The sequence below is a fragment of the Hyla sarda genome, chromosome 10 (assembly GCF_029499605.1).
Source record: "Hyla sarda isolate aHylSar1 chromosome 10, aHylSar1.hap1, whole genome shotgun sequence".
NCBI lineage: Eukaryota > Metazoa > Chordata > Amphibia > Anura > Hylidae > Hyla > Hyla sarda.
In genome coordinates, this window is record NC_079198.1 from 27,530,139 (window position 1) to 27,543,116 (window position 12,978).

Consider the following 12,978-nt stretch of genomic DNA (forward strand, 5'->3'; position numbering starts at 1 on the left):
AAATGCTAACTAAATCTGATCCGACTGCCTATCCCCATCCCCTCAAATAAGATAACCAATCCATACTATATAATAATATATACAATACGAATATAAAAACACAAATACATAACCTAAATGCAAATACATACATAAACTATATACACCAACAAACCAAAATATACACCTACAAAACACATGACATCCTACACTAGACTAACCCATTACCCACACAACCACCCACATTGACATGGGTCAGAGTCCATAGTCCATGGATATCGAGTCCAGTCCACAACTGACCCATGCCAGTCCCTCCAAACATCCACCAACCCACCAATTCCCCCACCCAACCTAATCTATACCCAAAACCAACTATACAAATACAACTTCATAACATAACATATACAAAACAATACAACCCAACTTAGGCCCAAGTTCGGTCGCCTGTAAGCCCTTTACGCAATCCATATTCTGAAAACAAAACAAAAAGACTAGGGTGTACATGCATAGCCCACCACCAGGAAGAAGGATGGCAATCCTGATGTTACTTTATAAACTCTCTCCACTAACTTTTCCCTACGACTCACCCTACTGTTATCCCTTCAACAAACTGACCCTGCACTCACCCTCTCTCTGTCCCTACATTGCTATCCCTAACCAGAAAAAGGGGTACTCTACCCAAGAGGTCTAGTACCTAGGGCACATCAAATGAAAAACCTCTCCACAGGAGAGAAGCCCTGCTGGTACCAAGACTGCCATACTCCAAAGACCTGATCTTCCCGAGGTCACCGGTGATGTTCCTACAGACCTCCACCTCGGAGAGGACTTTCCGCTGTGTAGATACTAGACACCGTGCGTTCCACGTGTAGTACCTAACTACTAAGCTGACTACAAATAAAGTGCCCCGGTCTCGGCCACCCAGGTTCCTGAATGCCCCATAAGCCCACTCCGGATAGGTAAGGCCGGCAAGCTGACTCCAGCCAATGGAAGCACCCACCCGGTTGTAGACCCCTATATTAAAGGGACAATGAAGCAGGAAGTGGTCCATGCTTTCCAGCATGTCCTCGCACTCTTCTCTGGGACATCCCCGGTCATCAGAGCTCCTACACTTCAAATTGTCCCTCACATATAGCTTCCCCTGAAAGCAGCGCCAGGCCAAGTCCCAAAACTTCTGGGGGATCCTTTTCATGTTTAAAAGGTACAACCCCACCCTCAGATCCCGACCTGGGCAGTCCCTGAGCGCCAGAGGCCTCTGGAAGTGGGTCAACAGAACCCGTTTGTCAAGGAACTGCCTTGACTGGGTCCTGATCTCCCACACTCCCAGACCCCACCGACGTATCGCCTTCAGAGTCGGGGTAGCATAAGCCGGAAGATATCCGTGTGGCGTACGGAGGTCCTTCACTTGCCCTCCTGTCTCCCATTCCTGGAAGAAAGGCCGAAACCATTCCCTGCAGGAGATTACCCACGGAGGAGCCCTCTCTGACCAGAGGTTTGAGATGTTAGCTTTCAAGAAGGTGTTTGTTAAGAACACCACAGGATTTACCATAGATAAACCCCCTAGTCTCCTCGTGCGGTACGTAACCTCCCTCTTGACTAGGTTCATCCTGTTCCCCCATAACAGTTGGAAAAACAGGCTGTAGATCCTAGTGTAGTAAGCCTCTGGTAAGACACATACGCTGCCCAGATAGATAAACAAGGGGAGCAGGTACGATTTGATCAGGTGTACCCTTTCCCTGAGGGTCATAGACCAACCCTTCCATTGGTCCACCTTCTGAGCGGCATCCTGGAGCTTACCATCCCAGTTTTTGGTGGGATAATCATCCTGGCCGAAAGTGATGCCCAAAACTTTTGCTGACTCTTGGGGCCCTGGAAGGGTGTCCGGGAGATCAAACGTGGGATCTCCCCCTCCCAGCCAGAGACTCTCACACTTATCCCGGTTGATCTTAGACCCGGATGCCTCAGAGTAGCGGTCCACTTCTGACATCACCACATCGACCTCCTCTCTCGAGGACACGAAAATGGTGACATCATCAGCGTATGCCACCACTCTCTGGGCGACATCCAGCTCCGCCAGACTCATCCCGACTCCCGCCAACGGCCCACAATCTACCCTCCGGACGAAGGGATCGATCGCAAACACGTATAAAAGCGGGCTCAAAGGACAACCCTGACGGACTCCGGACCCCACCTCAAAAGAGCGGCCAGACCAACCGTTCACAAGCGGGAAACTCTCTGCCCCTGCATACAAGATCTTAAGCCAATTAACAAAAGTACTTGGTAAGCCATATCTCAGTAGGACGGACCAGAGGTAGTCATGGTTCACCCGATCAAATGCTTTGGCCTGATCCAAGGACAGCATGTACCCCTTCCAGAGACCCGCACTACTCCGCTCCACTGCCTCCCTGACACTGAGGACAGCACTTAAGGTGCCTCGGCCTGGAACAGAGCAGTGCTGGGCCCCCGAAAGGAGCCGGGGTGCAAACTTCACCAGCCGATTAAACAGTATCTTGGCCAGAAGCTTCCTGTCCGTATTGAGAAGAGCTATGGGCCTCCAATTCTCAATCCGGCTAGGATCTTTACCCTTTGACAGGAGAATCAGGGCTGACCTCCTCATTGACTTCGGCAGAGTGCCCGAGGAGAGACACTCATTGAATACCTCAGTCAAGAGGGGAGCTAAAGACTCCTTAAAGGTCCTGTACCACTCGGATGTTAAGCCATCCGGACCTGGCGACTTCTTAGGGGCAAGCCCCTCGATCGCCAGTCTCACTTCCTCTTCCCTGATTTCTTCTGCCAAAACATCAAGAGAGGGGTCTACCCCTGGCTCAGGAAAGGTTTCAGCCAGGAAAACCGACATCCCGTCTCGATCTAGATCCTTCCTTCCCAAGAGGTGCGAGTAGAAGGATCTGACGACCTCCAAGATCCCCGATCTGGACCGATTCAGAGATCCTGTACTATCGATCAGTCCTGAAATGACTTTACTGCTCACTGACATCTTACAGTTTCTGTAAGGGTCGGGCGAGCGGTACTTCCCGAAATCCCTCTCAAAAACCAAAGATGCGTGCCTATCGTACTGACACCTCATCAGCAAGGATTTCACTCTGGAGATATCCTCTCGGCTACCTCCAGTCGAGACAAGAAGCTCGAGTTTCCTCCTCAGACCCTGATACAAGCGATACCTGTTCAGGGACCTGAGGCTCGAGAGCTGGCGGAAGAACCCCGCAACCCGCTTCTTGAATATCTCCCACCACTCCAGCTTATTACTACAAAGATCCAGTAAAGGTACCTGACTCTGAAGAAAATCCTCAAAGGACTGTCTTACCTCCGCTTCCACCAGGAGGGACGAATTCAGCTTCCAATAACCTTTACCCATCCGGGGGGTCTCTGAAACATTCAGGGAAAACAAAATCATACAGTGATCGGAGAACTCCACCTCAACCACGGACACTGCGGAAGAGACAGCTTCCTCCTTTAAATAAAACCTGTCTATTCTAGACCTGCGGCTACCTTGATGATAGGTGAAACCCGCGTGGCCCGAGGGGCTCCGGATGTGGGCGTCCTCTAGGCGAGCTTCTCTAGTTATGCTAATTAGTGCCACACTATCGCAAGTCAGTGGACCATTGGAGCCTCTCCTATCCTGGGACCTCGTGACATTATTGAAGTCCCCTCCAAAGATCACCTGCCGACTCGTAAAAAGAAAGGGCTTAATCCTCATAAAGAGATCTTTACGGCCCCGCTTAGTTTGCGGGGCGTAGATGTTAATGAGCCGGAGCTCTTGTCCCTTCATGAAGACATCAATGATCAGGCACCTCCCCATTTCTAGCTCAATAACCCGTCTGCATTCAACAGGAGCGGAAAAAAAGACCGCCACCCCACTATACGGCTCAGCCGCAAGAGACCAGTGGGAGGGACCGCGCCTCCACTCTCTCCTGGCTTTTGCCAGAGAGGCAAGATCTGACAACCTGGTCTCTTGTAAAAAGAAAATGTCGGCTTCAACACGGCCGAGAAAATCAAAGGCTGCAAATCTAGCCGTATCTGACTTTATACTGGCACAGTTAATAGATGCCAGCGTCAGTGGGGTGAGTGCCGCCATCATGGGTGATTGAGTTAGATGGCCTCACCCCTTAAACCTTCTTCCTCTCCTTCCCTCCACCCCCATCGGAATCAGAGGAAGACCCTTTACTTCTTTTTAAACTCTGGGACATATCCATCCCAGGATCTTTACCTCCGGCACCTGGTGCTACCTCTCCCCCTGAGGAAACTACCCCAGAGGAAGGAGGCTCGGTACCTCCTGGAGGCCGCACTGCCTCCTGACCCTCGAGAAGAGGAGGGGAGATGGTATCCCCGAGGGCCTCATATCGATTCGAAAGGACGATCAGAGGGTCAGAGACTTAGTTGTTCCTTCTATGGTCTGAGGCTACAATTGAAGAGGAGGACGGCGCCACCTTACTCTTACACTTCTTCCTCCTCTTCTTTTTCTGGCCACCATTTACTGTCTGCCCCTCCTCCTCCTCCTCATCCACAGTTTCGGATTCAGAGGTATGACTGGAGGAAGGAGCATCTTGACCTTCTTCCCTACGCAGTCTCCCTATCTCCTCGTCCAGTTTGGCCTCACCCAAAGCCTCAGAGTTATTCTGACCTCCTTCTGAGCCAGTGTCTGGAGTGGGACCCCGAGCTACCCCTGGCACCTGGGCATTCTCAAGGGCCCTCTCCAACCTGCGCTTCTCCTCTCGCCTCCGCATAGAGGCGGTCTTATGTTTTTCCTTCACTGGCTTTGGTGCCCCCTCTCCTCCACTGGTCCCCTCCCCCGCTGGGGCAACTGTTAGGCTTTCCCCAGACGGGGCGGTCATAGCATTAGAGAACGAGCGCGGACACCGGCTGAACGGGTGACCTAAGTCACCACACAAGTTACACCGAATCTGCCCACAGGTGGCCGCCAGGTGACCCACCCCACAGCAGAGGGCGCATATCTGCTGAGTGCAGTTGGCACTAAAGTGGTTTGGGTCACCACACCTGTGACACAGCTTCGGCTGCCCCTGGTAGAAGATCTGAATTCTGTCGCGTCCCAGGAAGGCGGCCGAAGGAATGTGGGTGACAGTGTTCCCGGAACGCCTGAGACGGACGGAAAACGTCCAGGCCCCAGACCATATATTGTGCTCATCAAAGTTTTTCCGGGGGATGTCCGTCACCTCCCCGTACCTGCCCAGCCAGGTCATAATGTCATAACAAGAAAGTGACTCGTTACGGGTCAAAACGGTCACTTTCTTTACCATACTCTGGCGAGATACCGCTTTTACAGCGAAATCTCGCCATCCGGGCTCGTTTTTCACCAGCTCATAATTAGACCAGAAGAGATCTAGTCCCTCCGGCCTAACAAAGCTGACGTCAAACTCAGAGGAGCCGAAAGGGTGGATCAGGGCAAAGATGTCCCTAGCCCTGAAACCCATCTGGAAGAGAAGCTCCACCACTTTGCCCCTTTGGGGGCACGCATCTTCGCCTTTCCAGACCAGACGGGCCACATTCCTGCGACCTACCTCCTGCCCGGGTGTCTGGAGGGACCATACAGTCTCCCCATTTCTCTGTCGGAATGCTCCCAGACCATGTCTCTCCACCCAGAAAGATAGGTCCATCTCCTTTCCCTCTACCTGGAGCGTCCTTTCTCCTCTCTTTAGTGCCTCCAGGAGGCGCCGTTGCAACTGACCGTCACCAGATACAGGAGGTAAAGATCCCACTGAACCCCCGGCCGCCACGCTGGCATAACTCCTGGCGACCGAGGGGGCAGCCGGACCAGACCCTGTCCCTACGGCCCCACCTAAACCACCTGCACTGCCACAAACGTCACTATTATACACACCACTACTACTCCTCTCATTCACTCCACTATCACTCCTCCCATCTGCACCACTCCCACTCATTCCACTACCACCCCGCCCATTCACTCCACTACCACTCCTCCCATCCGCACCACCACCACCACTCCTCCCATTCAATCCACCACCACCACTCACTCCACTACCACTCCTCCCATCTGCATCACTGCCACCCGCCCATTCACTCCACTACCACTCCTCCCATCTGCACCACTACCACTCCTCCTATTCACTCCATTACCACTCCTCACATTCACTCCACCATCACTCCCACATACACTCCTTTCATCCACAGCACTACTACTCCCATCATTCACACACCTTGTAGTGACATTGCTTTTGGTTTTATTAGCAGTGTTTTTGGGATCAGCCGCTGCTTCACCCACTACCTCTGGGCTGGCCAGGACATGCTTTAGCTGGATCTCTGTCGGCGATGCTGATTCCTCCTCCATGTGGGATGTCACCGCAGACATCACATCCCGAGGCCGAGGCTGCCCCTCCAAGCGCACCTCTGCCCCTCCACCTGCCACTGACTTGCAGGGACCCTCCTCCCTCACAGGGGAAATCCCTACAGCGTCCATGCCACACACTGCGCCTGACTGCACGGGATCAGCAGCGGGTCCCGGTGCCTGGACACTCCCCCCCCTCTCAGGGGAGTGCCCTGCAGAGCTGATAACAATGCCAGGGACACCCACCATTAACCCATCCTGCTCTTCCCTACCAGCAGGATGCGTGACTGTAGCACCCACGGCCATGTTGGATGCAGCACTGTACCCCCCGTGCTGGTCCCGTTCCACAGCAGAAACTGGATCTGGCAGGGTGGGGGGCCCAGCAGTCTTAACCAACTTTTCAGGTGGCCCAGACTGCTGGATAGGGGAGAAAACAAACATGACTTGCTCCTCAGCCTTTTTCTTCCTCCTGTTCTTTTTCTTCCTTTTATTCTCCTCAGGGCCCAGGTCCTGGCCAAAACTGAAATTTTCCAGACGGGTGGGTGACTCCTGCATCACTATGGCCCGCAGGAGCCCCCCACCGACTGGGCCGCTGTCACCACCATCACTACTGTCGCTTTCCTCTGAGGTGGTTGGTAAGGCGACTTGAGCAGGGTTAATATATTCTGCACTTGGGGTGACAGAGGTCTTAGGGGTACACGGGGTATCACACACATCCCCCTCACTCTCATCACCCTCACTGCCGCCATCTCCCTCACCACCTTCCTCCATCTTCTCCTCTGTATCACACAGGTGTTCTTCCTCCCCCTGACTATCCTCTTCCTCCTTCACAGGGGTCCGCATGATTTTATAGCGGTCCTCGTTTTTTAATTTTTCTTTAAACATACCCGCTCCCTCTATAATCTGCATTCGGGCTCTCACCACCTCCTGCTCCTCTGCCTTCAGCTCGCACACTCTAGCAGCAAACTTAGCCCTCATAGCCTTGGCAGAGTTATCTGTCTGGTAGCGGGCAAACTTCAGATCCTCCCTTAACACTTTCAGCTTCTTTCCCAGCTGTTCGTATTCCACCAGCTTTGCCTGCATGCGGGATCCAAACGTGGCAAGCGACTCCCTGGGTCCCTTCACCCCCCATTGCTGGGGTTCCGTAACATTAGAAACAGTCCCTGAAGACACAACAGTTATCTTCCTACCGTATGCCTTGCGGTTTCCAGCGATGGACGGGGGAGTGGGCTCCACATTACTGCGGAGCCTGCTGGATCTTCTGACCCCGTCCTTGGAATCGGCCGTAACTCTCTCACTCCCACCCCCCGCCGGCCTAGTACGGGAGGTGGAAGGCCGTGGGTCCATAGCAGGAGGCTCTTCCCAGGAGTCTGCCACCCTCCTGGGGAAAAGGTTGCTGGAAAAAACTCCTTCTCTCCTCTCTCTCTGGACAACTCTGGAAGTGAGACACACCCAACAGCTGCTGTGTTCCACAGGAAGTGCTCTCTGCTGACACCTCTGTCCATGTCAGGAACTGTCCAGAGCAGAAGAGGTTTGCTATGAGGATTTGTACCTGCTCTGGACAATTCCTGACACAGATAGAGGTGTCAGAACTGTGGTCAGACTGGACAGAACTACACAACTTCCTCTGGAGCATATAGCAGCTGAAAATTACTGGAAGGATTAAGATTTTTATATAGAAGTAGGAAGAAATAAAGCGGGAGATTTATCAAAGGATTTAGACTGGTTTTTCTTGTCTAAATTTGTCGCACAGAAAGTCGCAGTCTAAATATGTGCGACTTTTCTGCGACTTTTGCTCTAGAGGATTTTTAGAACATGATGCATGCTAGTCTATTTTAGACTGAAATGCATTGAAAATGCATTGGTGCTGAATTTATCAAAAGCAACTTTTCAGCGACAAGTCGCATAGGCTGAAAGTACGCCGAAATGTCAGACCATGTTGGAGCAGGTTTAAATATAGACTAAAGCATAGATCATGCAGTCTGTGCACAGAATTTATCAAGAGCCGTGCGCCATTTGATAAATTAGGCGCACAATAGACCAGACTAACCCTCTGTAGTTTGGTCTATATTGATGCGGGACATAGACAACTTTGGTAAATATCCCCCAAAGGGTCTATCAAGTTGAAACCAAACAGATTCACCCCATGTACCCCAATGTCTTCCATCAAGAAGTGTTCAGGAGGCCATATAAAGATGCCAGCTGGTCACAAGGTGGCAGAAATGGGCTTTACCAGTCCTTTAGCGGTCACCTTTCCTGGGTCCTAACTGTGGCTCCTGGTACTCAGATACCCCCAGGACTTATAGTACAGCTTAACTGTACGACAAGCGGTCAAAAGAAAAAGCATACAATGTATGTACCAATGCTGGCAGTTACAAAAAACAATTATAGCCACTTAATAATAGACTAAATAAATTGAAATGATGATTAATGGATGATGGAGCATAATATGGCAATTCTGGAAAACTAAAAAACTGACCCTAGCTGGCTATCCTGAATCTTTTCGTAAACATTGACCGTAACACCAGACATTACTTCCCCCCCTGTCCCTGCAGATATCCCTAAAGAAAACTCTAATATGCAAAAACTGACACAAATAGCATGTGGATTCTAGGACCCAGAGATCAACCAAGGCTTAGCAGTGCTAAACAGAGGAGAAATGCTACCAAAAAAATATTCGATAGCAACAGATACAGAAACAATGACTGCACATGGATGGACCAAGAACTAACTAAAAAATGAGCAACAAACTTGACTGGAACAAGGCACTAAATAGAGTCGTCTCAAACTGTGGCCCTCCAGATGTTGCAAAACTTCAACTCCCAGCATGCCCGGACAACCAAGATCTTACCTGCTGTTTGTAATAGCCTTTTATATTACTAACACACTAATTAAGTCTTTTATGTGTAATATTATCATTTATCAACATCCTGAGGATATAAAAGAGATCTATTCTATTATTATATATCAAAAGGCAGCTTGCAGGAGCTAGTCAAGATCCCAAAAAACTGTATTCTCAGGACCAGTCGGGATCTTAGCGGTGGGACCCCTCATAATCTCAAAAGTGATGGCAAGTTTGAATGATACGTCATCGATATGTCATCAAATTATGAAATGGATAAACCCAATTAATAGCCAGAAAAATATATAATAATAATAATCTTTATATTATGCCAAAATATTCCAGAGTGCTTTAAAATTGGGAAAATAACATACAAGTAAAATACCAAATAACCAAAAGGAATAAAACAGCCTATCACCGGCCGAGTTGGGACTTCTCTGCGGCCGGTGATTGGCTGAGTACAGTATGACTCACCGACCACCGGCAACCAGGAAGAGGATAACGGCGGAGATCGGAGTGGGTTACCAGAGGCCCCGGGGGAGCGGAGGAAGGTAAGTACATCTTTATTTTTTTTTACTGCCGGCAGTATGGAGGACAATTTTTCTATCCTGGAGTACTCCTTTAACCGCCATGACAGCTCCTCCCGTCCATGGCTCATCCGTAGAATCTGTCAGACAAACATCTTGGTCTCCGTACTTTTCCAGCATCGTCCTTCCCTTTTCCCCAGCCCTAGGTTATAATGTCCCTCTTGCTAGATAGGTGTCCCCCAGTAGGTAGATAGAAGCCCCTTAGTAGATAGACAGGTGGCCCCAGTAGGTAGGTAGGTTCTCCCAGCAGACAGTTACCACCAGTAGATAGGTGTCACCCAGAAGACAAGTGCTCTTCAGTAGGTAGATAATTGCCCCCCCCCCCCAGTAGGTAGTTGTCCATAGTAGACAGCCACCCCTCCCGGCCGTCACGCCCCCTCCCATAGACTTGCATAGCGGGGGCGGGGGGTGACGTCACACGGGGGCGGAGTCGTGACGTCACGATACTCCGGGCCCGTGGTTGCCACCCGGCTGTTTGTGAGCTGGCACCGTGGCGTGCTGCTCAAACAGGTGGGTGTCGAATACAAGATTGCGGGGGTCCCACATCTTATCCCCTATCCTTTGGATAGGGGATAAGATGTCTCAGGGCCAGAGTACCCATCTGGCTCAATGCGAGTTGTTTTTTTTTTTTACAATGAAAAGACTTATAAAACTTATGTGACTTACATTTCTCATCTACACATTTCCTCATTCTTTTAGGTTGCTTAAAAGTGTACTCGAGATTTCTCAGTGAGTGCCCGTACATGACCTCATTGGTATGTTGAAATAAGAGCACGATAAACAATGGATGGCCTCACAATGAGGTAAGTTATAGGTCCTGTTCATATCATCCTATCAATCACAAAGCTGATAAAAGATAGAATGGCCACAATGGAAGAGCTAAACTGTTCTTCATGAAGGGGGAGTTGGTGTAGAGTCTAATGAATGTTGATACACTCTTCAGCCATAACAATAAAACCTGCCCCCTATTGTGTAAGTTCCCTTTGTGCCCTCAGCCCTGACCCATCATGGCATGGAGTCCATAAGTCCTCTAAAGATTTGCCGTGGTATTTGACATTGAGATGTTACTAGCAGATCCAAGTCCTGTAAGATGTGCGGCCTCCATGGATTAAACTTTTTGTATACAGGACATCCTCCAGATGTTCGATCGCAATGACCTCTGGGGAATTTGGAGGTCAAGTCAACACCTTGAACTCTTTGTCATAATTCACAAACCATTCCTGAAATTTTTTTCATCGTTAGTTTGCTGAATGGCCATTGCCATTTGGAAATCCCACTGCCACGAAGGGTGGACTTGGTCTGTACAACGTATTGTTACAAGGTATTGTTAAATGAACATCCACATGAATTTCAAGACTGAACCTTTCCCAGAAGAACATTGAAGACTAAGATCTTCATTTCACTTACTATTGTGGCAATCTGTGATAAGACACTCAGAGAAGGTATCCAGGAAAAGACTTCTCTGACTTGACAGACAGGGAAGCGCTGGTCTGACTGGAGGACACTATAGACACCAGTGAAATGACAGCAAGGCCATTGTTCAGCACTTTCCTCGGTAAACCTCTTAAAGGGGTACTTCAGTGGAAAACTATTTTTTTTATTAACTGTTGCCAGAAAGTTAAACAGATTTGTAAATAACATCTATTTAAGAATCTTAATCCCTCCAGTACTTATCAGCTGCTGTATACTAGTGTTGCTCGCGAATATTCGCAATTCGAATATTATTCGCGAATATCGCATATTCGTGAATTCGCGAATTTCGCGAATATAGCGCTATATATTCGTAATTACGAATATTCGTTTTTTTTTTTTTTTTTTTTTCACAGTACACATCACAGTGATCACCCCTCTCTGCTTCCAGCTTGTGTGGTGTAAAGACTTGTGTGGTGTAAAAAAGGCTGTAATACTACTGTGTGAGACTGGCGTGCGAAAATTCGCATATGCGAAAATTAACATATGCTAATTTTCGCATATGCGAATTTCCACATATACTACTTTTCGTATGCGCGTATTTTCGCATACGCGAAAATAAAACGAGAATATAACGAATATGCGAATATTCGCGAATATATGACGAATATTCGTCCATATATTCGCGAATATTCGCGAATTCGAATATGGCCTATGCCGCTCAACACTACTGTATACTACAGAGAAAGTTCTTTTCTTTTTGAATTTCGTTTCTGCCTGACCACAGTGCTCTCTGCTGACACCTCTGTCCATATCAGGAACTGCCCAGAGCAGGAGAGATTTTCTGTGGGGATTTGCTCCTACTCTGGACAGTTCCTGACATGGACAGAGGTGTCAGCAGAAAGCACTGTGGTCAGACAGAAATGATATTCAAAAAGAAAATAACTTCCTCTGGAGTGCTGGAAGAATACATTTTTAAATAGATGTAATAAAAAAAATCTGTTTAACCACTTAATGACACAGGGCATACCCGTACACCCCCATCCCAGAGCCCTTAAGGTACGCCCTGTGTTTCTCCGGTCCCTGCAGCTCGCCGGGCGGGGACCAGACCGGGATGTCTGCTGAGAACGTTCAACAGGCATATCGCCAAGGGGGGTCCTGAGACAATCCCCCATATCGGTCAATTCAGACCGACAATCTGCAGCAATTCTGTTCCCCGCCACTCGCCGGGCGGGGATCGGACCGGAATGCCTGCTGAATGATTTCAAATCATTCAGCAGGCATTCCAGCACATGAAATACAAACCGGCGATCTGCTGCGATTCCAGGCCACGTGACACGATGACCCGGAAAAGGAGAATGATCAGTGGTGTAATATACACATCCAATCCCTCTCCGTACTGTACTGGACAGCTGTGATTGGGCGGTCGTAGTGATCGCACCAATCACGGCAGTATGCGGAGGTGGGTGAAGGAGCATGTTGCTGCGTTCTGCCCACCACACTTCTGTTAGCTGGTGAGCAGGACGGAGCCCCATGCTGCCATCTTCCCTCCACAGTGAAGAAAAGTGCCACCTGGCATTGTTCTGTGCCCCCTGGCACAGTAGCGATTAGGGACAGCTTTAAAGTTAGGCAGGGACAGATCTTTTAGGTGGTAAAAAAAAAAAAATGTCAGCGTCTGTAGGTGTCCACGGGTCCGTAGCACCTTTTAGCTGCATGACCCGGGCCTACAGCCTTTTTTGGGGCGCAGACCTTCTTTTTTTTGTTTTTGTTTTTTTTGTTAATCGTGTGTCTGGCCCCTCTTCGGTATAAAAGAACAGCCTGCCACTGTTAGCTAAAGCCCACCA

The 12,978-nt window shown here is 49.4% G+C and overlaps 1 protein-coding gene across 1 annotated transcript in view; it reads left to right on the forward strand.

The window, feature by feature from the left end:
* The window catches only part of LOC130293348 (MOB kinase activator 2-like), a 173,523-nt gene that overhangs the window by 21,322 nt on the left and 139,223 nt on the right, over window positions 1-12,978 (forward strand). Inside the window, exon 2 of the mRNA XM_056541918.1 lies at window positions 10,424-10,527. The gene's annotated coding sequence lies outside the window, so the exon portion shown is untranslated. The remainder of the gene's footprint in view (window positions 1-10,423; window positions 10,528-12,978) is intronic.